The 24,929-nt window shown below is 66.7% G+C and overlaps 1 protein-coding gene across 7 annotated transcripts in view; it reads left to right on the top strand.

The window, feature by feature from the left end:
* Window positions 1-24,929, top strand: part of AHDC1 (AT-hook DNA binding motif containing 1) — a 43,460-nt gene that overhangs the window by 9,074 nt on the left and 9,457 nt on the right. For 2 of the 7 annotated variants that reach the window (XM_040651979.2, XM_040651980.2), the window contains exon 3: window positions 17,647-17,756. The exons of 4 other annotated variants lie outside the window; for them this stretch is intronic. The gene's annotated coding sequence lies outside the window, so the exon portion shown is untranslated. Of the gene's footprint in view, window positions 1-1,056; window positions 7,181-17,646; window positions 17,757-24,929 lie in introns of those variants that run through there. One more of the 7 variants, XM_046903665.1, reaches the window with a different exon arrangement.

Genomic DNA, 24,929 nt, shown 5'->3' with positions numbered 1-24,929 from the left:
GGGCACGGGGCGGGGGCGGCCCTTGGCTGGACCCTGAGCTGTGTGCAGTGGGTTCACCCAACAGCTCGGGGTGCTGCAGAGATGTGGGGGGGATGTGGGGACGCGCTGGATGTCCCCACGTGCCGCGGCAGCCACGTGCCATGCGGGAAGGTGGCATCTGGTCACCCCGTGGCTCTGCCAGCCCCACAGGCACTGTCATCCCCATTGTCCCTGCTGGTCACCGGGGCCGCAGTGCCACCAGGCCGCCATGCTCGGTGGCTGTGTGACGCCAGGCGGGGTGGCAGCTGCTGCTGAGCCCTCTGCTCCTGTGTTTTATAAATAATGCACCGCAGAGGCGTGTTGGCAGCGCTGCACACACGCCTGCAGCCGAGCGGCCTGCAGCGCCGGGCATTTCGGGTGCTGTCACCACGGCTGGGTGACACCAGGCCACCGCGCCCGGCAGGCAGAAGGTGACCCCCAACGTCCCCTCACCCCCTCATCCCCCGGCCCCAAATAGCACGGTGGGGAGGTGGCCGTGGTGGGGGTCCGCGGTGACCCCACGTGCCATTCCTGCGCCTCGTGGCGGTGGCGCCGATGGCGGCGCGCAGCTTGCATGGTTGCCATGGTGATGTGCTGGCGCTAACGAAGCCGAGTAAACATTAACGAGGGAGCCCCGTGCAGGTCGGGGCTGGGGGCTGTGGGAGCAGGGTGGGGGCTCGGTGCCATCCCAGTGCCCTGTCCTTTGGTCCCTGAGCTGCCCTCCCCCTGCGCTGCACGGTGCTGGTGCTGGAGAGGTCCCCAGGGGTGGGACATCTGGGTCCCTGTCCCAGTCTGGGGACACCCGCTGGGTGGACCAGACCCCAGGATCCCATGGAGGGGACGGACATCTCTGTGCTATCGTCGCCGTCTCTGCAGTGCAGCACCCACGGGTGCGGGGTGGCACTTTGGCAGCCGTGTGTCCCCGAGAGCCACCCGGTGCTGGCACTGAGCTCAGGGCGTTCCTCGGCAGCTGCCACCGCTGCAGTTGTCACTGTGACTCAACTCGCGCGTCCCTCCCTTTCTCCTCAGCCATGGGGAACCCACACTGCAGCTCACATAGGGGACAGCCCCCACGCCGTGGCCCCGTGATGCCGCAGCCGAGGGCCCTGTGCTGGTGCTGCAGCTCATTAGAAGGAGGTGCAGGTGCCCCGGGTACCTTGGTCCTCCCAGAGGGCTCTTAATGAGCGGCCGCTAACGAGCGCCTGTGCTCCCCGCTCTCCTCCTCAGCCGTGGGAAGAGGCTGATTGGTGAGCAGGCGCTGGGGAGCTGCGCGCAGGCTCTTTTTGGGGGCTCCGTGGGGCTGAACGACCCAACCCGCTGCTCCTTCCCTATATGCATTAGCACTGTGCACGAGGGCCCCGTGGTCCCCATCCCCTCTGCTGGGTCTCTGCATGGCTCTGTAGGTCTTTTACCCTGGGAGGTGTTGCACCCCTTCCAAGTGCCACCCTCCTGCCTGGGGACGGGGCTGTCGCCATCTCCCAGGTGTGGCAGTTCCACATCTCTCCTTGCCCAGCGGGCTGTTGCATTGTGAGAACTTGGTCCCTGTGCCTCACTTTCCCTCCCCAGGCCTTGGGGACAGGCCCTGGCGCTGGATGTGGACGTGGGGAGATCAGGAGCCCTGTTTTTACGCGCTGTATGAGCCTCCATGAGTCTGCCTGTTCGTGGAGGCCTGGAGGGTCGGGGAGCTTTGCCTCCCCTGCTGACGCCCCAAAAATTCCCCACTGGTGTTGGCATCGGTGCAGCGATGGGGGCAGATCAGTGAGTGCCGCAGGGGGCTGCATGGCCGGGGGGGGCCCTGAGGCTGTAAGAGAGCATCTCATCCCCCCACTCCTCCCCCCCCCCCCCCCCAGCTGCTCTAATCTCCTGCCAAACCTGCTCTTCCTGCAGGGCCGTTAGTGGGGCTGCAGCCGCGGGTCCCAGCTGCTTTGGGGGCTGCAGGGAGCTCAGCCCATCCCATCCCATCCGGGCCCATCGCCCCACTGGGGCCGGGCCCCCCACCTCCCCACCGAAGGGAGCCCTAATCCTGCATGACACGGCGCCCGGCCCCGCAGTGGCTAATTGCAGCATCCCCAGCTGAGGATTATGGTTTAAAGCGGGGAAGGAGCAGCGGGAGCAGATGAGCTCCTGAGCAACAAAGCTCCCGTTTTCCTGCAAGCCACTTTTATTAGGGGCGTAATTAAAAGCCGACAGGAGGGAAAAATTATGGGGAGGGCCAGGGCGATGGAAGGGGCCACCCAATCCCCCTTTACCCCTGGGGGCTGCCTGCTCATAGGATCCTGAAGTGCACTGGGGAGGTGGGAGTGCGGTGCCCAATGCTGCCCCACTCGCATCCCAAAGGCCAGGACAGGACCGGGCGCCCGTCCCGCTCCCACCGCAGCGTTCCTCCCCGCCTCGCCGCGCTGGCAGGGCAGGAGGCAGCGAGGTGCCGGGCTGGTGGAGGAAACCCAAACTCAACTCCCTATGAAAGGGGCTTTGTGTGCCCAGGAAGGAGCAGCCCTCCTCCTCCTCCTCTTCCTCCTTCTCCTCCTCTCCACGTTGCAGGAGCGTGGGCGAACCTTCGGCACTGCTGAGTTGGGACTTCGGAGGGGGTGGTGGGAGCTGCCCCTGCGCTGCCCGCTGCTGGGACCCCCAGCCCATGGGCAGGGGACACCCCGGGTGCTGCAGGGAAACTGAGGCACCGAGCAGACAAGGTGTCCTGCAGCCTCCTACTCTGCTCGGCCTCCCAAAAGGGCTTTTATCCATTGCTAGTAAGTGTGGCAACGAGAGGGGAAAAATGCAGTGCGTGACCCAGCCCCCAGGGCTGCGTGGCTGTGCCAAGCCATCATGGCACCGGTGTCCCAGCTGGTGCCGTCCCGGTGGGGTCTCTGTGGCTGGGGCTGGCTGCTCTGACACTATCACAGGTGATAGGCATGGGGACATTGTCCTACATCCTCGCTCTGCCACCAGCTTGCCCTCACCCCTGCACCACCACCTGCCTCAGTTTCCCGTCCCATTTAGGCACGCTGCAGGTCCGGCCTGGCATACCCACATTGCCCACCCCAGCAGCGCCCAGGGAGGGGACACAGCACAGCACTGAGTGCTTCACAGTGCCCCACAGGAACTCCCACACACCTGTGGTTCCCAGCAGGGCAGTGGGGTCCCCCAGTGAGTGCCTGGCCCCGGCTCCCGCGCCCCGGCTCCGGCAGGGGGCTTGTTCTGTGCCTGGACAGGAAGACGAATGAATTCCATTATGGGATCGCGATTTTATTCCACGTGTCAGGGAGCCTGAGATTAACTTGCTCACCAGGCTGTGACAAACCCAGACATCCGCGTGCACGCGCTCGGGCGCTGGGGCTCTGCACACTCGCGGACACGGAGCTGTCTGAGACCCCACCGGATCCCCTGCAGACCTGGAGGGCAGCAGGGCTGTGTCTGTCCTCCCTCCCTCCTGGCACCTGGGGTGGCTTTGTTTGTCCTAGAGGTCCTCTGGCCTCCCAGGGATTCAGGTCTGGAGCCAGGTGGGGAGCACAGCATCCTCCCCACATATGTCTCTAGGTCAGGATGTCCGCGTGCCTCCAAAACCCAGGCGGGGAGCAGGCAGGAGCGAGGAAAGGGGAGCTCAAGTGGTTTGTGGGGCAGAGTGAGGCCTCTTGCCAGAGCTGGGGATGTGCCAACCTCATTTCAATCCAGTCAGCCCTGGGAGAGCAGGCTGGGGCCATGTGCATGGGGCTGTGCAGCGCCGAGCTGTGCTGTGCCATGCGGCACCGCGCCACACACCACTGTGCTGCGCCGTGGTGCATTGTGCTGTGCCGTGCGCCATGCCACGCCGCGCCATGCTGTGCCACACCGTGCAGAACCATGCCACGCCGTGCAGCACCGAGCTGTGCCACCCCACGCCGTGCCATGCCGTGCCATTCCGCACCGTGCCGTGCTTTGCCATGTGGTGCCATGTGGCGCTGCGCCCTGCCACGCTGTGCCACGTGGTGCAGTGCCGTGCCATGCTGTTCCGTGGCACTCCATGCCGTGCTGTGCCGTGCCGTGCCGCGGGGCCGGCTGCTCTCCCCTCGCCGCCCCCCCTGTGCGGGCGCAGGCAGCTGGCTCTGTTTGCTGGAGGCTTTGCGCATTCCAGTTCTTGGGTCACTCGCCTTCGAAACCTCTCCGGGGACGGAGGCAGTTGGGAGCTGTAACAAACAACCGAAGGGCTCCGATGACGCCCGCGCCCAGCGCTGAGTGCCAGCATCGGGGGGGACCCAGGGGGGGCGGCGCCCCCCGCTCCCCTCACCCAACAGAACAGAGCAGCCTGGGGAGGTCCCGCCACAAACACGCGGCGCTGGGGCTCACGGTCAGGGAAGGGGCAGCTCCTTGCAGGACGTGGTGGCTTGCAGGGGAGCGGCGCAGTGCACAGCAGCTCTGCCACGGTCCCCAGCACGCGGGGCGCCGGAACCCAGCCTGCGTTTGTGCTGGGAGGGCTGATGGAGCCCAGCGGGCCCAACGGCAGCGGGGCCACCGAAGGTTGGGGCTGGTTAATGTGTCTTGGAATGTGTGCCGGAGCCGTCCCGGGGAGATCAAGGGTCCGTGCGGGGCTGCGGGAGCGCGCGGCTCTCGGGGGCCGCGGGGCCGCGCGTCGGGAAGGCTGGGCGACGCGGGAAGGTCAGGCTTGGCCAGATGCAGCCACTCCACCCTCCTCCAGTGCTTTGCACATTAATGCAAATGCACTGGCCTGAGTGGTTCATTAGCAGCATGTGGAATGGAATAATGCATCCGCATCCCATTAGCCTAATGAAAAAAAGGGAGCCGGCACCTGGAACAAAGCTGCCGACTCTTGGCGAGTGCTCTGGCTCGGCCGTGCTGGGCCGTGGGGCCCCCCCTTTCCTCCCCTTCCCTTCCCTTCCTTCCCTTCCCTTTCCCTCCACCGCCCCGGCCGCTGCCTCCGAGCATCCTCCCGCCCGAGGGGCGCGGGGCTGTCCCCACGGTGGGTGCCCGTAGCCCCCGATCGGAGACCCCCGGGGGGCACTGCCGGTCCCGGCGGTTGGCGGCCCCCGGTGCCGCGGCGGCGCTGCCCGGGTGTCGGTGCCGGGCGGAGCGATGTCCCCGCGTCTCTGGGGCTGGGAGCGCGGAGCCTGAAGGATTAGAGGAAACATTGCCAAACAAACCAGGCTGTGCCGGAACCAATTAGCCTCCAGCAGGCAGAGTTTCAGATGCTGTTATTTCTGCCTCTTCTCTTTCTCTGCCTCCTTCTGTCTCCCTCTCTCCCCCTTTTCCCCCTCCCCGGCCCTCCCCAGCCCCTCCTGCCCGCCCCCAACATCTCTGCCGTCTCCATTCCTCTCCGTGTCGGAGCTTGTTTTGGGCACTGGCTTTGGAGTGAGTCATGCCGCGCGTAGGGGATTTTAAAAGCTTTCTGCTGTCGCTGGGAGCCGGTTTGGGCTGCTCTGACACTGGGGGTGGAGCGCGGCGCGGTGCAGACAGCCCTCGTCTGGGGAGCCCAAAAATCCCCCCGAACCGCCGGGGTCCCGCGGCCCCACGTCGGGGCCGACCTCGGCCACCCCAGCCAGCGGCTGAGTCACAGCCGAAAACTTTCGGAACCGTTGGAGCTTCCTCTGCGAGGCCCCCGGGGCGAGGAAGTGGGCTGCCGGGGCGTCGAAGCTGCGGGGCCGGGCGCGCAGGCGCGGGAAGTGGGTGCCGGGGCTCCAAGCGTGGGAGATTCCGGAGATTTTGGAGATTTCCGAGGTTTCGGAGGTTTGGGAGATGGCGGAGATAGGTCGGAGATGGTGGAGATTTCCACCCTCCGCCAGCCCCGGGGTGGGGACCCCACGGCGTGACCCTCCCGCCGGTCTGCAGCTGGCTCCCTTCCTCCTCCTCCTCCTCCTCCTCCTCCTCCTCCTCCTCCTCCTCGCCTTGAGCTGTGCTGCTGAGGGACTGCAGCTCCCGTGGATCAGGAGGAGATTTAGGTCAAGCGCTCGACTGAGTCGAAACAGCCATCTGTGTGCGGAGGAAGCGGCCACCCAAAGCCCCGGAGCGGCTGCCCCACCGGCGTCCCGTGCCCTCCCGGCCGGCACGCAGAGCCACCTTTGTCCGCAGCAAGAAAATAAACGGGGGGGGGAGGAAAAATAGCCACCCTCTCCCTCCCCACACCCTTCCTTCGCCCCCTGCTTCCATCGTCCTCCACCTCTGCCCGCTGGCATCGCTGGCAAGCGGAGGGGAAACCTGGCAGGGCGCGGGGCCGAGGTCGCGGTGACACTGCGGGACGCGGTGCGGGTGCGAGGCCGGAGCCGATCCCAGTGCCGTGTGCGGGTGGGAGCGGCGATGCTGGCGGTGCGCCCGGCGCTGGGGCTCGTGGGTTCCTGCAGGAACAGGGTGGAGCGGGAGGAGTTGGTGTCATCCCGGCCACAGCGCTGGGGAGGGCGGGGGTGCGGAGCCGCCCCCTCCGCGCCTCGGTTTCCCCACGGGGGGGAGCGGCTGTGGGGCGCGTGCGGTTTGCAGGCAGCGCCCCCCCCCCCCCCGCTGCCGGGCCGGGGGCGGCCCCGAGCTCTCCTGCTCCCCACCTGCGCGCTTCTTTCTCGCTTTCTCTGTTTCCTTCCGGAGCTTTTTTGCTCACCGGTGTTTCCCGGTGCACACGCCCAGGGTGCGGGGAGAGGAAACGGCACCGGGGAGGCCGGGGGGGCTCCCAGCCCCGTGCGCTGCGCGGTGCAGCTGTGGGGGGGGGTCCCGGCCCCTCGCACCCCCCCCGTAAGGAGCTTTTCCCAGCCCTGCCGCCCTCTAATCCAGCCGTGGTTATGGGGATTAAGCGTGGGGTGAGCAGCGGGGTTTTTGGAGGTGGTGGTTTTGCAAGGTTTGTGCCGGGAGGGTGCGAGCCGGAGCGCGCCGTGCCGCGCAGCGCACAGCAGGAGGAGCAGAGCTGCGAGCTCAGCCTCTCCTCCTCCCTCTGCTCCCTCCTCTCCCTCACCGCTTCGCTCTCGCACGGCAGCCACGTGCAGCCACCAGCAGGGCCACGCGGCGGCTCCGGGCGGTGTGGGGACAAGGCGTGCGGGTACGGGGCGGGCTCCGGTCGGGGGTCCCGTCCTCATTTCCCCACGGCCCCGCGCTCCCTGGGGGTGTCGGAGGGGGCTGGCGGATGCCGGGAGCTCGGCGGTTCTTTATGGTCTCAGAGGGCTCCATTAATTCTTTAAATATCCAGCCTTTCCAGGTGGGTTTTGTTGAAAATTAATTTCCGGAGCTATTTTAATTTTGCTGTATTTAATTTGCTGTTTATTTTAATTAATTAACGTCGGGAAAATCTCTTCTCCCGAAGCATCCTGCAGCCGGCTGGGGTGGAGGTGAGAGCAGGGGGTGCCGGGGGAGCGCCCACCCCGTCCCCGCAGTGCCCACCCCGTCCCCGCAGCACCCACGAGGCCGCCAGCGCGGCACTGCATGCCAGGAGGGGATGGGCAGCGCCGGCTGTGTGGCGTGGCTGAGCACTGTGGGTATGGATACGGGGAGGTGGCGAGTTGGGGCCCTGCCTAGCTCCATCCCTGGTGCTGGGGGCTTGCTGCTGCCCCCCCGGGATGGTTGGGATGGTTGGGACGGTTGCTGCATCTCTTGCCTGGGAGGTGGGTTGGGCGCAGCTCGCCGCTGCCTTCCCCTCCTCCCTGCTCACAGCCCACCCTGGGGGTGCGGTGTTGGGACACCCATTGCTCGGCACCGTGGCCGTGCTGTGCCGAGCAGCACCATGATGCTTCCAGAGCCCCCTGGTGTGTTGGGATGTGGGGCAGGGCTCAGCTTCATGCTGAGCATCCCCGCACCCGGCGATCCCTGCTGGGAAAAGCGGCGCTGGGGCGGCTGAACCCCGTGCCAAGGCCGGGAGGGGGACGGGGAGGGGGGGAAGGGACTGAGCCGCCTTCCTCCAGATCAAGGCCTCTGGTCTCTTGCATGTCTAGACACTGCCACACACACCTAATGTGGTTCTTGGCAGCGGCCGCGCTGCTCTCCCGAGGTTAATTGCTGCGCGCAGCAGTGCAGCAGATCGCCAGGCTGTGCTCTGCCCCGGGGACACCCGTGGGCTGCGGGGCCCCGCGCCCACCCCCAGACCCCCGGGGGTGCCCAGGAGATGGGAGGGGTTCGTGCAGCCGCGCACAGCGGGGTGGTTGGGATGCAGGGGCGAGGAGGAGCGGGGCGCGCCAGAGGGCTTTGGGATGGGGCTGGGTGAACGTGCGCAGAGCAGAGAAGAGTTAACAGCCCCGGGAGATGCCGCACGGCCTCTCCCTGCTCACAGCCTCGTGGTCTTGGCAAGGCGGCCGGGCTAGATAAGGGGAAGCGCGACGGGGGGAGCCGGACAAAGGCAGAGCCTTATTCAGCCTGCGTGGCCGGATCCAGGCTCCGGAACGGGAGCTGCAGAGCGGGGCCTGGGGCGGGGAGGGCCATTCATCCTGCAGCAGAGCATCTGCTGCGAGCACTGGGTGCGCCGAGGGGGTGCTGGCACCCCGGGACGTGACACACAAGCCCTGCACAGGGGCTCAGGATAGGTGGAAAGCAGACAGAACCCCTGTCTATCTGGGTGTGCTGTATGCAAAGCAGCCCCTTCCCAGCTCCGTCGCGCCGGTTTTGACGTCTGGCAGTGCAAAGTGGGGATGGGAAGCGGTGGTGTCACCCAAAGGCGCATGAAGGGGGAAGCGTGTTGGTGGGCGGAGAGGTCCCCGTGGCAGCGCTTCCCCCGCAGCGCCCAGCCCTGGGACCTGCCCTGCACGGCATCCCCGGGGAACTGGGCGAAGGTTTCTTTCCGAGCTGTGTTTTGGTTTGGGGTTTCGTCATGTTTTCATGGCAGGGAATTTCCGTTCCTAACCAAAGACGAGAGAAAAAAAAAAAAAAAAGAAAGAAAGAAAGAAAAAAAAAACCTGCCTTGAATTTTGGCCAAAAAAATGGGATGTTTCCATTCTTGTTTTGGCTTTTGGCAGCCCCAAACTGCAGCCAATGGAAGAAACTATCTTTGTGGAAACGCTGCTGGCCTCCTTTGCGCGCCATGGCCGTGGCACAGCCCTTTCCTGCCCCTGTGGCCAAGCAGTGTGGGGTGTCCGGGGGGGTCTGGGTGCACCGGGGGGGTTTGCAGAGGGAGAAACTCGCAGGGAGCGTGAGAAGGAGCGCAAACCTTCCCGAGCAGCGCAGGGAACGGCTCTGTTTGGGTCCACCTCTCTCCTCCCCACGGCTCCGCTGAATCCGCCGCGCGTTGCTCTGTGCCTGTTCTGCAAAGGACATTGCCATGAGAACGGGATCTTTGTTTGGTGGGGAGCATCGACATGAAGCAGGCGAGCGGCTGCAAGGACACCGGTGGCACGGAGCGCGCGGTTCCCACTTGTCCTTGCAGCGGGTCGCTCTCTCCTCCCCAGCTGGCGACGGAGCCACGTTTTGCTGTGCATCGCCGTGCACCGTTGTGCATCACCTCCCCTCCCAGCGCAGCCATTCCCGTGCCACCCTGCTCCGTGCTCCGGCTTTCGGGGTCCCTCTTGGGTGGGATTTGCAGAAGCAGCAGCCTCTGCAGTGCTTAAATGAGGTTGCTTTTTTTTTTCCCCTCCCAATCCGTGCTAGGAAGAATTACAGTAGCCCAGGCATCTGTTCTGGCAGAGCCCAGCTAAAGAGCTTGTCCTGGGCTTGGCAACCCAGGCAGCGCAGCCGGCAGCTCGTCCAAGGGCAGCCTTGGCGGATGCAGAGCAGTGGGTTGACATTGCAGGAGGAAGAGGAGCCCTGCAGTGCCGGTCCTGCGCCCCTCTCCTCCTGCCGTAGTGGTACTGGGCGGGTGATGGGCCGTGGGGAGCTGCCCACACCCCACAGGCAGTGTGCTGTGGTGTAAAGGGCTCAGCAGGATGCAGCTGTCCATGGGTGATGGTAATGGGGGGCGAGGGAGGGTGCTTGGCAGTGGGGCTGCCAGCTGACCCTGGGCGGGCATGGATGGCGGGGGCCGGAGCAGCTTCCCCTGCTTGGAGGGCACAGTTCGGCCCACATGTGCGCGTGCTGAAGGCGTGCAGGATGGCTTGTGCCGTGCTCTGTGCATGCTGCAGGCGGAGGGAGAGCCCGGAGCCGCGGGGCCGGGGGACACGAGAGCTCCCACTGAGCGCTGGGGGACCCACGGGGCTCCTCGGCGCAGCGGTGACACCCAAACCTGCATCACCCACTCACCTTTTGGTGCTGTTCCCCGCCACAGTTATATTTCACGCTATGGATGCGGTGACAGCGCGGGGCTGAACCCCGCACACCCCCTACCCCGCCGTGCCCCCCCCCCCTCCATGCCCAGGCCTGCGAGCACAACTGCGGCGCGGGTAATTAGCAGTAAATCTCCGTCTCTGCTAATCAGCCGAAGGGAGCTGGGCTTGGCGGCGGCATTCCTGCGGCACAGGGGAGGGTCGGGGTCGGAGCAGCCTTCGCAGAGCTGCGGTGTTTGCAGCCGGTGCGCAGCGCGGCACCGTGTCACCGTGTCACCGCGTCGGCTGCAGCGTCCCCGTCCCCGGAGTGGCCCCGGCAGGGCAGAGCAGAGCAGAGCAGAGCCGGGCGCGGAGCTGGAGCGTGGCAACCGCAGATGGGATCGTTAGCGGTGCTAAAATCGCCCGGCCCCTATTAAAAACCCGGCGCACCGCACCGATTCCCTCCGCGACGTTCCCTGCCCTTCATCCCGGCCAGGACGGGGCGGGGTGCCCGGCATAACCCCGTGTCACCCGACCCGTCTTCCCCCCCACCGTGGCACGGGTTCTGCCCCCCCGTGCACCGACCCCGCGGGGTTCCCCCCGGCACGGCGCAGGGCGCACCCCAGCCCGGCCCCCGCGCCGCAATCCCTGCGATTTCCTATTTCTCTCTCCTGTTTGCTTTCTGAACTGCAGTAACCACAAGAGGGAAGTTGCAGAGCGGTGCACCGGGAAGGGGAGCGGAGAGGAGCAGCGCCGCATCGCCACCGGGGGCTGCGGGCACCCCGTTCCCACGCCCGAGCCCCCCGCAGCCCCTTCCCCGCGCCCCCGTGCTCGGTGCGGCCGTGAGTCGGGGGCCGGGTCGGAGCCACCGGAGGGGCTCGGGCCCCCCAGCGCCGATCGATCGCTTTTCTCGCTCCCTTTCTCTCTCTCTCTCTCTCCCCCTCTCTCTCTCTCTCTTTTTTTTCTGTTTGTTTGCAGCCGCTTGAGGGCTCTTGTGATGAATCCAGCCTGGACAGATTTCAAGAGCAGCTGAAACGCAGCCCGTTGTGGGGGTGGGAGTGGGAGGTTAGCAGGGCCCGGTCAGCACCAGAATGCAAAATGGTGCAGCGCACCGCGGGGACCGCAGAGGGGACAGCACCGCGTCCCCAAAGCTGTTGGCACGGTGCGATGCGGCGGGGCCGCGGCGCGGGGCCGGGCTCGGCTCCAAGCATCCCATAATGACGGCCGCCCGGTGGCCTCGGCGAGGTCACACCTGCGCGGGGCTCCAGGTGCCGTCCGTCGGGGAGAGGGCGGCCTCGGAGAGCCGTGAAATGGCGGATCTGTAATAAAATGAGGAAGGGGCGGAGGGAACCCTTCCGAAAACCGACGGGAGCCGCGGGAAGGGGGAGAGGAGGGCGAGCGTCGCCCCGCGCCCCGACAGCACCCACCCACCCAGCAGCAACGGCACCCGACGGGGGTCCCGCGGCCGTGCCCGGGGGGAGCGGGCGGCCAAAAAGCACGGAGCCCGGGCTGTGGCAGTGCTGATTGGCATCGCTGCTGCCATGGTGCTGGGTGCTGTGCTGCGATGTGTGCAGCTGCGGTGCCGGGAGGCAGCAGGGCGCCTGCGCGCGTGCACGCGTGTGCGTATGAGTGTGTTGCGCACGCAGGAGGAATAATTAGTTCCTACTCCAGCACTTCTCACTCAAAGTGCTTTTTAAAAGCCTCCATTCATTAGGCTGCACGGCTCCCCTGGGGTGCCATGTCCTGGTTCTCTCCCCGCTCCGGCTCTCCACCACCTTCCCCAGCGCCAAAATGGGGGTCCTGAGGCGGGGAGCTCCGGCGGCGCTGGGAAAGCCCACGTGGGGCTGTGGGGCCGATGGCTGCGTGCTGCGGCGGTGGGTGTCCGTGGGGTGGGATCGCTTCTAGCACCACCACGTCGTTGTGAAGTTCTCCGTAGGGCCGAGCTGAGAGATGGGGAGGGGGGTGAGAAGGGGACGTGGCTCGCTGGGGTCACCGCCACCTCCCCGTGCCACTGACCGTGCCGGCACGTGGCGAGGCCACCAGGCTGAGCGTGGCACTGTGTGTCCCAGCACCCGCTGTGATCTGGGCTCCCGAGGTGGGAGCGTGGGGGATGTCAGAGCATGCCGTGTCCCCGAATCACGGGGGGGGTGTGTGTGTGTGTGCCCACCGGCTGGGGGGCGGCGGGCGCTGGCAGAGGGCCCCCATGCAAACCCTAACCTTATTTTCCCAGGTCCGACGCCAGTTTCCATGGAAACAGCCGGGAGCAGAAACGGGAACCAGAATCCAGAAATGCAAAGCCTCGAGCTCCCTGCTCGCCTTCCTGGATTCCTGCTCCCGGCGGCCCTGGGATGTGGGATTGGGAGCATGGGGGTGGCTCGGATGAAAGGGGGGCCGGGGTCAGGGTGCTGCTGTGGGGCGCGGTGTGGGGCGGAGTGCCGGCGATGCGCGCGGTGCCCGGGCGGTGATGTGCAGCACGGCGTGCAGGCGGGCTGGGACAACAGCTGTGCACATCTGCACGTCGGGATGTTGCACGCTGCTGCACCCACGTGTGCACCGTGTGGCTGCGGAGCGGTGCGGAGCTCGGCGGTGAGCGGCGTGCTGCATTGCTGTTCCGTGCTGCTGGCGCACGGGGGGGACCCCGAGACCGCAGACACAGAGGGTCCCCTCGAGCTGGGGACCAAGCAGTGTGTGCAGCCCCGGGTCACGGCGTGGGGTGCTGCAGGCACAGCCAGCGCTGTGCTCGTGGGGGGGCTCTGAGCCCCCCAGAAAGCTCCAGGGGGTGCATCCCCCCCACACCACGGCTGCGTGGTGTGCCTGGGGAGCAGCGAGCTGCCCGGCGCCAATGGCACCGCGTGGGCATCACCGCGTCCCCGGGGCTGTCCCAAAGGGTGGCTGAGCTCTGCCCCGCTGCCTGTAGGGTGGGACGGTGACACCGCACAGCAGCATCCCCCCACCCGGCCCCGCCACCATTGTGTGTGTGCGCCGTAATACATCATTTACAGACGGACAGGTATTAAGATACATTATGGATAACTCACAGAGAGAGACGCTATTAATAATACAGACACATACAGAGGGAAGAAAGTGCACACTTGATTTCCATGCTGCTACCAGGAGTTGTGAGGCTGCTCTGGCTGCCTCTTCCCACACGTGACTGCAACACAGTGGGTAGCTGACAGCCCAGAGAGCCTGGCTCGGGGCCAGGAAAAAGCAGAAAACACAATGTCTGTGCATATCCTCTCTCTTAAAATAACACTCCAACACCGTCTGAGACGAATTAAAATAAGATCAGGAGCGGTCTCGCGGAGAGAGGGAGACAGAGGGAAAGGCAGGAGGGGAACGGCCAGGGCTGGGCTGCTCAGCGCCGTCACCGCCAGCGAGGGGAGGGAGGAGGGGGCTCACTTTGCAGGAGTTGAAAATAAAAAGGGAGAGAAGGAGCGGCGAGCAGAGAGCAAATCCCCGGCGGCTGCGGGGAGGGGAGAGATTCCTGCGCCGTCGTGTGCGCGGGATGTCCAGCACATGTCTGTCCTTTGGAGGGGAGCCTTGGCAGGGCGGGGGATGCAGCCTGCATGATGGAGAGCATCAGGAATTTCCTGCAGCTGAGGAACACACCAACGAGCAGAGTGCAAGGGAGAGCGGAGAGGAGAGGGGTGCCGGGGGGAGCGGGGCGGGCAGCGGGCAGGGGGCTGCGGGCGCAGGGCTGGGGGGGGGCGGAGAGGGGGGGGATGGTGGGGGGGGGCGGGGGTTCCATCTGCGTGCCTGGTGTTGGGTTGGGGTTTTTCTTCTTTTCCGTTGGCTGTTGGGAAGCTGATGGTGCCCTGCGGAGCGGCCCCGCCGCCCTGCCCTCCCCTCCCCTCCCAGTGCGGCTTCGGGATATTTTGGGGCTTTTTACGTCTTTCCTCCCTTCTTTCCCCTCCGGTTCTCTGGCGCGGTGCCGGGGGACGCGGGGTCGGCAACGTCGGGGCGTGAGGACGGGGCCGCATCCCACGTCCCACCTCTCACATCCTATATGCCGCATCCCGCATCCCCCATCTCGTACCCCAGAGCCCGCATCCCTCATCCCATGGGGTCGGATGTGGGGGTCGGGGACGCGCTCGGGGGGGAGCAAAAGCGACCGCCACACGTGCAAGCAGTTTGCAAAGGAGCCCTTCGTCGCTCTCCCTCCTCTTCCTCTCGGGTCGGGTTCACCCCGTCCCGGTGAGGCACGGCGGCCAGGTGCAGGCTGACCTCTCCCTCCCGCAGCCCCCCCCGCAGCCATCCAGCCCGGCTCACACTCCCCGGGGACGCCGTGGGGCCGGAGGGGAGGAGAGATCAGAGGGGGCATCGAGCAGTGCCGGAGCCAGGTAGCCAGAAGGTCGCACTGAAAATCTGGAAGTGGAGTTCGTAGCTCGGCAGAGCGGTGCGGAGCTGCCTTGCTTTAGGGCAGAGAGGAGGAGAAGGAGGAGGAGGAGGAGGAGGAGGAGGAAGGTGCAGCGCGGGGCAGAGCGGTGTCCCCGCGGTGGGTGCGCGGCTCTGGGCATCCCCGTGCCCCATAGCGGTGCTGTTTCTGGCTGCGCTCTGCAGAGCGTTCGTGACGAAGCGGATGGGGGGGCACTGAGGGGGGGGATGAGGGGTAGGGGGGGGGGGATGCGGAGCGCTGAGCATCACCGGGTTCCTCCCGTCTGCATCCACTCCGTGCCACGCGGCCCCCCGGCCTGGAGAGAGCCGTGACCCCACACCTGACGGGGCTGCGGGGCCTGGGGCTGCGCCGAGCTCATTAGCGGGCTCCAACCTCCCCAGCGCAGGGGTCAGGGAGCACAGCCCGGGGCGGGGGGCGCGGGGGGCGCGGGGCCGCGGGCGCTTTGTGTGGGCCGCTCCGGGGCGCCCCCCCGGCCCTCCCGCCCCGGCACGGATGAGCTCTCCCGGCCCTTTGCGTGACGGGAATCTGTCCCGGCCCCACTGACGGCCCTTTGATCTCCGGCACCGGGGCCATGGGTTGCGTGGAGCGGCCCCGGTGCCCCCACCGTGGGACGCGGTGTCACCTTACCCGGGTGCGAACCGCGTGCTCGCCCCAAGCGCGGAGTATCTCATTAGCCATCTGCTAATTGTCCCCTCTGCAAAGTCACTCCGCGGGGGGAAGAGGGGGAGGGGGTCCGTTCTGCCCGCCGTCCCCGCGCCCCCTCCCCGCTGCCCCCTCTCCCTGTGCCGCTTTGCAGGGCGGGCTGCAGCGAGCCCGAGCCTGGCATCTGCCGAATGTCACCTTACCCAGGCAGCCCGTGCTTCCCTGTCTCCATACCAACCGTTCTGCTCCAGCCACCTGCGGGGGGGTGGGGGTGGGGGGGGAGGGATGGCAGGGAGCGCCTTTGGGGCGGAGGCGATCTCTGTGCGCGCTCCCAGCCTCCCCGCAACTCTTCCCCCATCCCCGGCGGTGCCGTATCCCGTACAGCTATAAATCCGCTCCGTGCTCCTTGACCCGACCCGACGCACGTGGGATGTGCGTGGGATCCGGGCTTGACCCCAAAGCGCATTCCTGCGCCGCGTGCCTCAGTTTCCCCTCTCCCCCAACCCCGTCCCGCTGCCCCCACTCCCCGCTGAGCCCCAGCGCAGCTGCAGCGTTGGGAGGGGGGTGGGGGGGGGGGTGGGGGGCAGAGCTCTCTCCCCCCCATCCCGCACGGTCAGGGCCCCTTCCAGCAGCTCTGCACACTTTCCCGGACTGTCCCTTCCAGCAGATGTTCGCAGCCTCTTCCCACCCCCCCACCCCCCCTTCGACCCCCCCCCCCATCCCGCACGGCTGCAGCCGTGGGGACATCGCCGGCCGCATCCCGCACCGGTACTGAGCGCTGCGGGGTCGGGGACGGCAAACGGTGCGGCGTTCAGCCCCGATACGCGGCGTCCCCCCCCCACCCCCCCTCCCCGACCCCGCGCAGCGCGGAGGGCTGAGCGCAATGGGATTCCCACGTGTGTGTGGGGCCGGGCTGCGGCGTTGGGACCGCGTGGACGGGGGGGGGGGGGGATGCTGGAGCACACGAGAGTGTGGGATCCGGGAGCATTTGGGATCCCGAGGATTTGGGATGCTGAAGCATTTGGGATGCTGGAGGATTTGGGGATCCGGAGGAGTTGGGGATGCTTTAGCATCCCAATGGACCTGGAGCATTTGGGATGCTGGAGGATTTGGGAATCCCAAGGATTTGGGATGCTGGAGGGTTTGGAGATCCTGAGGATTTGAAACCCAGGAGGATTTGGGATGCTGGAGCGTTTGGGGATTCCGGAATGTTTGGGGGCCCTGAGATTTGGGATCCTGGAGGGTTTGGGATGCTGCAGCGTTGGGGATCCCAAGGATTTAGGATGCTGAAGCATTTGGGGTGCTGGAAGATTTGGGATGCTGCACAATTTGGGGATCCCAAGGATTTGGGATGTTGGAGGATTTCAGGATCCTAAGGATTTGAGACCTAGGAGGATTTGGGGATCCTGGAGCATTTGGGGATCCCGAGGATTTGGGATGTTTTAACATTTGGGATGCTGGAGGATTTGGGAACCTGAGGATTTGGGATCCTGGAGGGTTTGGGATGCTGGAGTATTAGGGGATCCCAAGGATTTGGGATCCTGGAGCATTTGGGATGCTGGAGGATTTGGGATGCTGGATCATTTGGGATGCTGGAGGATTTAGGGATCCCAAGGATTTGGGATCCTGGATCATTTGGCATCCTGGTGGATTTGGGATGCTGGAACATTCAGGGAGCTACCGGAGCATTTGGGGTGCTGCACTATTTGGGGCAGCGTCGCACTGTTTGGGGGTGCCACTGTGTGGGTGGTGCTGGGACACTGAGGGGACACTGAGGGGACACTGAGGGGACACTGAAGCATTTGGGATGCTGCAGGATTCGGGGACGCTGCAGTGTTTTGGAGGGGATGCTGAAGGTTTTGGGGGATGCTGAAGGTTTGGGGGCCGCCGGAGCGCACGGGCGGTGCTGCAGCGTTTGGGGATGTGCGGTGCTGCTCTGCGCTGTGTGCCAAGGGGGGGGGGGGGGGGGTGGAGGGAATGGGGGGTGTGCATGGCCCTCGTGTGTGCACACGTGTGTGCAAGGCTGCAGCTGAGCCGCGTGGCCGTGCAGCGGGACGGACGGATGGACGGACGGACGGATGTGTCTCTCCTGGCCTGGAATTTCCCCACGGTGCCTGAAGGAGGGACAGGAGCGAATTGACCTTCTCACCCCTTTTCCTATGGGGGGGTGGGATTAGGGGCTGCTTCCTGCTCCGTCTCTCTCGGCACGGGTTCCATCCTGCGCTCAGAGGGGGGGACCCATCCGAGGGGCTCCGCTCCGACCCCATCCCGGCCGCCCCCCCCCCCCCATTTCCATCCCCTCTCCCCATCGCAGCCTCCGGGCGCAGCGCCGCGCGGGGAGGAAGGTGGAAAATCGCTGGGAGGAAGGAGCCGAAGGCGGGAGTGATAAATATTGAAAGGGTGGGATTTCGATGTAGGCTGCAACAGCTGTGCTGGTTACAGTGTCACACTATCTCTCCACAGGTTTACTGACCCATTTCCATTCACACGGCTGCCAGTATCTTAGCAACTGCAACAGTCCCCCAAGAACAGGCGTATTGCCTGCTATTAGCGACTGCTGCAACTGTGTCAAGGTTAGCTCTCTCCTCCAGCCCTGCGGGGTCTGCGGGCCGCCCACCGCCCCGCCGGGCTGTGCTGGGACCCCCCCACCCCCACCATGCAGGCAGCCGCCCGCCGGGCGCCCCCCGACAGCGCAGCCCCCGATGGGGTGGGGGTGGGGGTCCCGTGGGTGGGCGCCGGGGGGAAACTGAGGCACGGCAGCGCTTGGATGGGAATCTCCATCCCTCCGTCGGGGCGTGAGGCTGCAGAACCGACCCGCTCCTTCGTGGCACCCCTCAATATAGGGGTCCTGCAGCCCGCCGTACCCCTCCCGCCCACCACACGGTGAGGGAAACTGAGGCAGTACCCCCCCCAGCGCCCAGCTCTGCCCGCTGGGACACGTGGGGTGCAGCCGGACTCCCCCCCCCCCCCTCTGCTCCCACCCCCCCGGCAGTGCTGCAGACAGCAGGCTCCATGCGAGCGCAGCCGCGGGGACGGCGGAGAGGGAAGCCACAAAAATGATTTAAGGGGCTGGCGGGATTGATTTATTAAGAACAATTAAAAGCGCTAAATACGCTTAGCTCAGCCAGACGCCGAGCAGAGAGCCATGGGGGGGGGAGGTGGAAAGGGGGGGGGGGGGGGGAAGAGACCTGTCTGATGTATCCGGAGGGTGAGGCTGGCAGTGGGGGGGGGGGACGGCCGGGTGGCACCGGTGGGATGGAGCAGACGGGGGGAGGGAGCAGTGCTGGGGAATGGGGGGGTCGTGGGGTGCAGCATCACCACGCTGGGTGTGCCCACAGGGATGGGTTTGCAGCCAGAGCCGCATTTGCACCCAGGGCTGGGTTTGCACCGGGGGATGGGTTTGCATTCAGGGCTGGGTTTGCATTCAGGGCTCGGTTTGCATTCAGGGATTTGGCGCCCGTGGATGAGTTTGCACCCAAGGATGGGTTTGCATTCAGGGATTTTGCACCCAGGGCTGGGTTTGCATCCAAGGATGGGTTCACACCCAGGGCTGGGTTTGCACCCGGGGATGTGTTTGCGCGTGGTGGGATGCACGGAGGCAGGAGATCCCCGGGCAGTGCCGAAAATGAGGCAGTGCTTCCAGGCACTGCTGGCTGCGGGATGCCCACTATGCCCGGTGAGCTGCGCTGGAGGTGCCTCGCTGTCTGCAGCGCTGACCTGGCATGCAGGGATGGAGCCGGGAGCATTGCAGCAATGCAAATGTATGTCCCAAGGCTCAGGAGACCCCAGCCCGTTGTATCAGGGGATGGGAGAGTCCCCGGTGCTGCAGGGACCTGCCCAGGCTGCCCATCTCCACGGATGTGTGGGGTGGGAATGCGGCTTTGACCCCATTCCTGTGTCCCCCCACCTGTGGGTGCTTACCAAGGTGTGCGTCCCCGCTGTGACCCGGCCTTGGGGTGGCAGTGGGGGGGTGGCATTTTCTGGGGGGGGGTGGGGTGTGACTGTGGTGTTTTCCCATCCCAGCAGGTGGGCGCGGGGCTCACCCAAGGCATCCCCCCGTGGAGCCGTACCCCTCGGCTGGAGGGGTGGGACACAGCCCCGGCCCACCACCGCTCTCCCCATCAGCCGTGTATCACCTCCTTGACCCTATGCTGCTGCAGATCCGGAGCCCACAGAGCAGCACCCCGACCCACAAACACCCCCTGGGAGGGCTCCCGGCAACCCCATGAGCATCCGGGGGGCGCCGCCACCGAACCCCACATCCCCAACCGCGCTCAGGTGGCAGCCGCCCCCTCCAGCATCGCTCCGGCTGCCCGAGGGTTAACGAGACTTTGCTGCTCCTGCAGACAATTAGTGACATCTTTGCTGACAGCGGCACACTGAGCTGCCCGCCGCCCCCCCCACCCCCCCGGCGTCGCCCGCGCCCCCCACACCCCGGCATCGCCCGGCCTTCGCCCCGCGCCCCGCCGGCTGTTTCGGCTGCGGCACAACCGCAATCCGGCGCAGCAGCCAGCTCCCCTCGCTGCCCTCTGACCCGCTGTTGCTGTGGAAACTGCATCCGACGTAGGATTATGGTGCCTCAATTTGCAGGCTCCAAAGTCTCCCCCCTGAAAGCCAGACCGTGGTGAGGAGGGGGGGTGGTTGGGGGGGGCTGGATTGGTACCCCCCTCGCCGGTCGCCCCCGCTGCAGGCACGCACACGTGCTCCAAAAATGGAGGCGTTTGGGGTTGGGAGCTCAGGGCTGGGTGAAGGGATGGGTGATGGAGGAGGGTGGCACGCGGTGATGGTGCCAAAGGTGCTGTGGCATCGCTGTGAGGCTGTTGGTTCCCCCCTCTGGTACCCGTGAGCATCACCTCCCCGTATCCCCCATCCCCACATCCCCTATCTCTAGATCCCCCATCCCGACATCCCCCATCGCTTAATTCCCCATCCCTGCACCCCCTATCCCCACATCCCCCATCCCCACACTCCCCATCCCTCCATCCTCCATCCCTCTGTCCCTCATCCCCACGTCCCCCATCCCTGCACCTCCCATCCCTCCATCCCCCAACCCTTAGTTTCACATCCCTGCATAACCCATCCCTGCATCCCCCATCCCTGCATCCCCCATCACATCATCCCCCATCCCAGTATCTCTCATCCCTGCATCCTCCATCCCCACAACCCCCATCCCTGCACCCCCCATCCCCGCACCCCCCATCCCCGCATCCCCCATCCCCACATCCCCCATCCCTCCATCCCCCATCCCCACATCCCATGGGGTTGTGGTACCGGGGGATGATCCACACAGAGCCCCTCTGCCAGCATTTCCCAAAACACCCTGAGGAAGGAGATTGGCCCCAAGGGCCCGGCCCCAACCGTGTGTCCCCGGCACCTTTGGGGTGGCACCCAGCGGAGCGGGGCTCCCGGCACCCCATTGCACCCCATTGGCACCACGGGGATGGATGGACGCTCGTCCCCCCCGGGTTTGGGGGAGGGGGCGCGCGGGGGAGAGCACAGCCCGTTTTGGGAGCTCTGTGGGCTGCATTTGTGTCTCAGCATCTCTCCCTGCCACCCGGGGAGGTAGGAGCTGAATTAATGGCGATCAATTAGTGCTGCTCGCAGTCACCGGTCCCTCCCTGCACCAGCTTTGTGCCGGCACCGGGGGGCCGGGAGGAGGGGGGGACCCTCCGCACCCCGTGTTCGCCCCACGCTCGGGGCCAGGGGACGCGTGGGGACAGCGCGGGGAGCCGTGGGGACGCTTTGGAACGCGGCCACGGGTGCGCTTGGAGGGGGGCGGCGATGCGTGGGGACGTGTGGGGACGCGTGGGTCCCTCGCAGCCCCACCGCTGCCAGCCCCATAGCGGGGCGGCGGGGGTCCGGATCCTGCAGTATACTGCAGCAAACGCCCTGCAATCTGCATCCGAATGAGTCCCACCTTCCTTCCCCCGCAACGTGCTGCCCTGGGCTACAGCTAATCTATTGTGCGCTGGGCTGCAGCCAGCACAAGCTGCAATACAGTAAATCCTTCTGCAGTATCCTGCAAGGGGACCGAGCCCAGCCGCAGCCGCTGCTCCTCCCAGACAAAGCCGGGGGCCCACGCAGGGCCGGGGCGCAGCGCTGTGCCCTCACCGGGTACGGGGGCGTGGGGTGGCAGCGGTGCCCTCCGTGTCTCCGTGCTGGTGAGGACGCGGCCGCCTCCGCCGGGACGGGAAGTTCCCCAGGGACTTTTCGAGGGACTTTCGGCCCTGTGGGATGGCCCCCCGTCACCGCAGCCCCCCTCTGGTGTACCGCGGGGGGCGGCGTTCCCGCACCGTGCCTCAGTTTCCCCAGCGGGATGGGCTCCCCGTGCCGCTCGCCCTCCCCCCGCCCCCGGCCCACGGCTTTGGTGCGGGTTCTGCCGGCGGCGCCCACCGTGCGCGTGGCGTTACTGGGATGGTTTGGGGCTCTGCGGCTGTGCCGGACCCGTCTTTGGAGAGCGAGGCATCCTTCAAAGGGAAGGCGCTCCGTCACCGCCCCACAGCAGCTGCGTTCTCCTCAATTAGAAGAGGTAATGAAGCAATTTATGGGCATCTACAAAGTGATGTGTGAGTGACAGGCTGTGTACGATCCGCGCCGGGGCTGTGCCGGCAAGTTGCGCTCTTCCAATTTTAATGGAACGCTCCCAGCCGGGAGGGGGGCGCACGTGGATGGGGCTGTGTGAGGGGTGGCGCTCAGAGCCCCCCTGGAGGAGGATCGGAGCGCCCGATCCCCATCCGTGCGGGGTTCGGCCCCGTGGCACCACCCTGATCCTGAGCCTGACCCCGTGCCACCCCTGCGTGCCATCCCTGGGTGGGGTGGCGCTGGGATACGGGGCCCTGCATGGGCGCTCTGTGCGCTGGGGGGGCTCCTCGTGCACACAGGCACAGCTCGGGGGCATCACCCCCTCCCTGCCTCAGTTTCCCCCCCCACGCACCCCCCCCAGCCCTGCGCCCACCCCCCCTCTTGCGGTGCCGACGCTCTGATTTGACGGGGATGAGCCACCTCAGCGCTGGGAGGGCTCAAGAAGTGATCGCGATAATAATAACCATAAAAGGGTTAATTGCATTTCAGGGTCACCTGCTGCGCAGGGGAGTACACCTGGGGGGCGGGCAGCTGGGCCCGGGGGGGGCTGCGGGGCTGTGTGTGTGTGGGGGGGGGGGGTCCCCATGCATTGGCCGCTGCCCCGGGTGGGTGCAATGCCACGTGTGCAAGGAGGGAGCGTGCACCTGTGTGTGTGTGTGTGTGTGCACGCCTGTGTACCTGCGTGTGCACCTGTGTGCGTGGGCGTGCACCTGTGTGCCCTCGTGCCACACGCAGGCCTGCTGCTGTCCCCGTGCCTCCCCCCCCCCCCCACCCCCCAGCTCGGCCCCGCACCGCCCCGCATCTCCCATGGAATGGGACCCACCGCCCGGAGCTGCCGCTGCTCCGCGCCTCCGAAGGAGGAGGGAAGGAAAACCTCCAGAGAAGAACGTAAAAAAAAAAAAGGAAAGAAAAGAAAAGAAAAGAAACACCCACCCGGCCGTAAATCCCGCCCGGCCTCTGCCTTTCTTGTCCGGCCAGTTTCTAAAATTGGCCGACGGAGGCAACTGACGGCTCCCCCCGCGACGGACCCCCGGCCCCATAGCGCTGCGCGCACCTGGCTGCTCCCCCGCGGGGCGGCGTGGTGACCCCGCACACCTGGAACCCCACCTCCCCCCTCGGGGCTCCGCGGTGCCACGGGGCGGTGGGGTCGCGGGTGGGCGCGGGCGTCCCACCGCCCGCCGGGCACCGCCCGGTGTCCCCCACCCCTTCTCGCCCCCCCTCCCGCTGCACGCAGCCCCCCGGGTCCGGCGCTGGGGGACGTCGGTTGTGCCGCTCGAGCCCTCGGCGCGGGCACGCGTCCATCTGGCGCCTTCCAAATGTTGCCGGCCTCGCAGCATCCCGGCCCCGCTCGGCGTTAACCCGCAGCGCTCCGCGGCCCCGCAGCTGCCCGGGGGCGATGGGGGGGGTGGGGGTGGGGGGGTCGGTTGGGGAGCTTTGGCCTCGAAGCCCCCGCTGAGGCTGTAGGGGTTCTGTGGGGCGCGGGGGTGGCGCGGTGCGATTTGACCCAGCGCGGCCGGGCGCGGGGCAGGGACGCGGCGGGGCTGTGAGTCATGCTGGGCTATAAGCGGGAGCGCGGGGGGGGGGGGGTGTGGGGGGGCGCAGGCGGCACGCGGGGCGGGGGGCACCGGGGATGGCACCGCGTGGGGTCACGCCTGCGGAACCCGCTGCCTGCTGCGGCACCCGGCACCCAAAGGCCGGGGGTCGGGGTGTCCCCACCACCCCCCCACCCACCCACCGGGCAGGGGGCCGAAGGGGGGGGCCGGGCCGGCTGCTGCCTCCCGCGCCGGCTCAGCGGGGCGGGGGAACAAAGCTGGCACCGAGGGAAGCGGCTAAATTTAGCCCGTTTCCCTGCGAGCGCTGAACCGCGGCGCTCGGCTCCAGCCGGCCGAGGTGCCACCGTCGCTGCCGTCCATCTGTCGAGAGCCACACGTCCCCGAACCCCCCCCCACCCTCACCCCCCACCCCTCGGAACCCACCCCCCGGCCCGGCACAGCCCCACCGCCTCCCCCCGGGCTGGGGAGGGGAGTGGGACCCCTATGGGGTGAGGGGTGGGGGGCAGAGGGATGGGGTGTGAGGAGCGCTGCGCCCGGGCTGAGGATGCCGTCGGGGTTGGGGGGGTTGGCCATAGGGGAGGGGTCCTGGGACCCCCGGGGGGGGGGGCAGAGGGTGCGTGCAGTGCGGTGTCAAACCTGTAGGGCGCGGGGAGAGGGTTTGTAATGGGGGAACGGTCATCACAGGGAGGCGGGTGGGGATGGGGTCGGTGCTGCAGGAGAAGTCTGTGCCGAGGCCGGGAGAAGGGCCGCATCCACACCACTGCGTCCCCATGGCTGCGTCCCCAGCGGTGTCCCCATGGCTGCGTCCCCATGGCTGCGTCCCCATGGCTGTGCCCCCCCAGCCCCGTGTCACCCCAGCAGTGTGGGCTGTGCCATCTGTGCCCGCGGGCTCCCCGCCTCCCCTCCAGCCCCACCATCCCGGAGCTGTTTTGGCACAGGGGATGTTTTGGCACAGGGATTTTCCCACCGTGCCTTGCAGCAGCGGGGTGCGGTTGGGGGCTGCCAGCAGCCTCGGGTACCCAGCGCTCATGTCCTGCGGGTCCCAGAGCCCCCCACATTCTCGAGCCCCCCCGGGATGCCTCACGCAGGGCTTCCCCCTGTCCCGTCCCGCAGCTCCATGCTGCCTGTGCCCCCCCCCAGCAGCCAAACCCTTTGTGGTGGTGCCCTCTCCCTCCCGTAGCATCACCGGCCCCGTGTTTGGGGGGCATTCCCCGCCAGCCCCCTGCCTTGGGGGTGCCCCAAAACCCCTCTGCTCCGGTGCCCTACAGAAATGGGGACAGGCAGCGGAGCAGCTCGCCGGACCCGTTACCTAAGATGAAACACAGGCACCATCTGCTCCGTCTCCTAATTACCAATGGAGGGGGTGAGGCGGGGGGGGGGGTGGGGGGGGGGGGAGTGGGGCTGAACGGCGTTGCACGGCCATAGGAGCACCCACCCCCCCCCAACACCCCTGGTCCCAACCCATCACTGGTGGCACTGGGGATGGTCTATGGGGGTTATGGGGTGTGGGAGCCGTGCACTTTGGGGAGGGGGTGTGATGGCTTTGGGGTGGGAGTGGGGTGAAGTAGGGTCTGCCTGACCCCCCCCCCACCCCGTGGTGAGGGCTGGGGG

This window comes from Gallus gallus, chromosome 23 (assembly GCF_016699485.2).
Source record: "Gallus gallus isolate bGalGal1 chromosome 23, bGalGal1.mat.broiler.GRCg7b, whole genome shotgun sequence".
In the NCBI taxonomy this organism is placed as follows: domain Eukaryota; kingdom Metazoa; phylum Chordata; class Aves; order Galliformes; family Phasianidae; genus Gallus; species Gallus gallus.
Note: the sequence above shows the minus strand (reverse complement) of the source record. Positions and strands in the feature narration are given on the sequence as shown.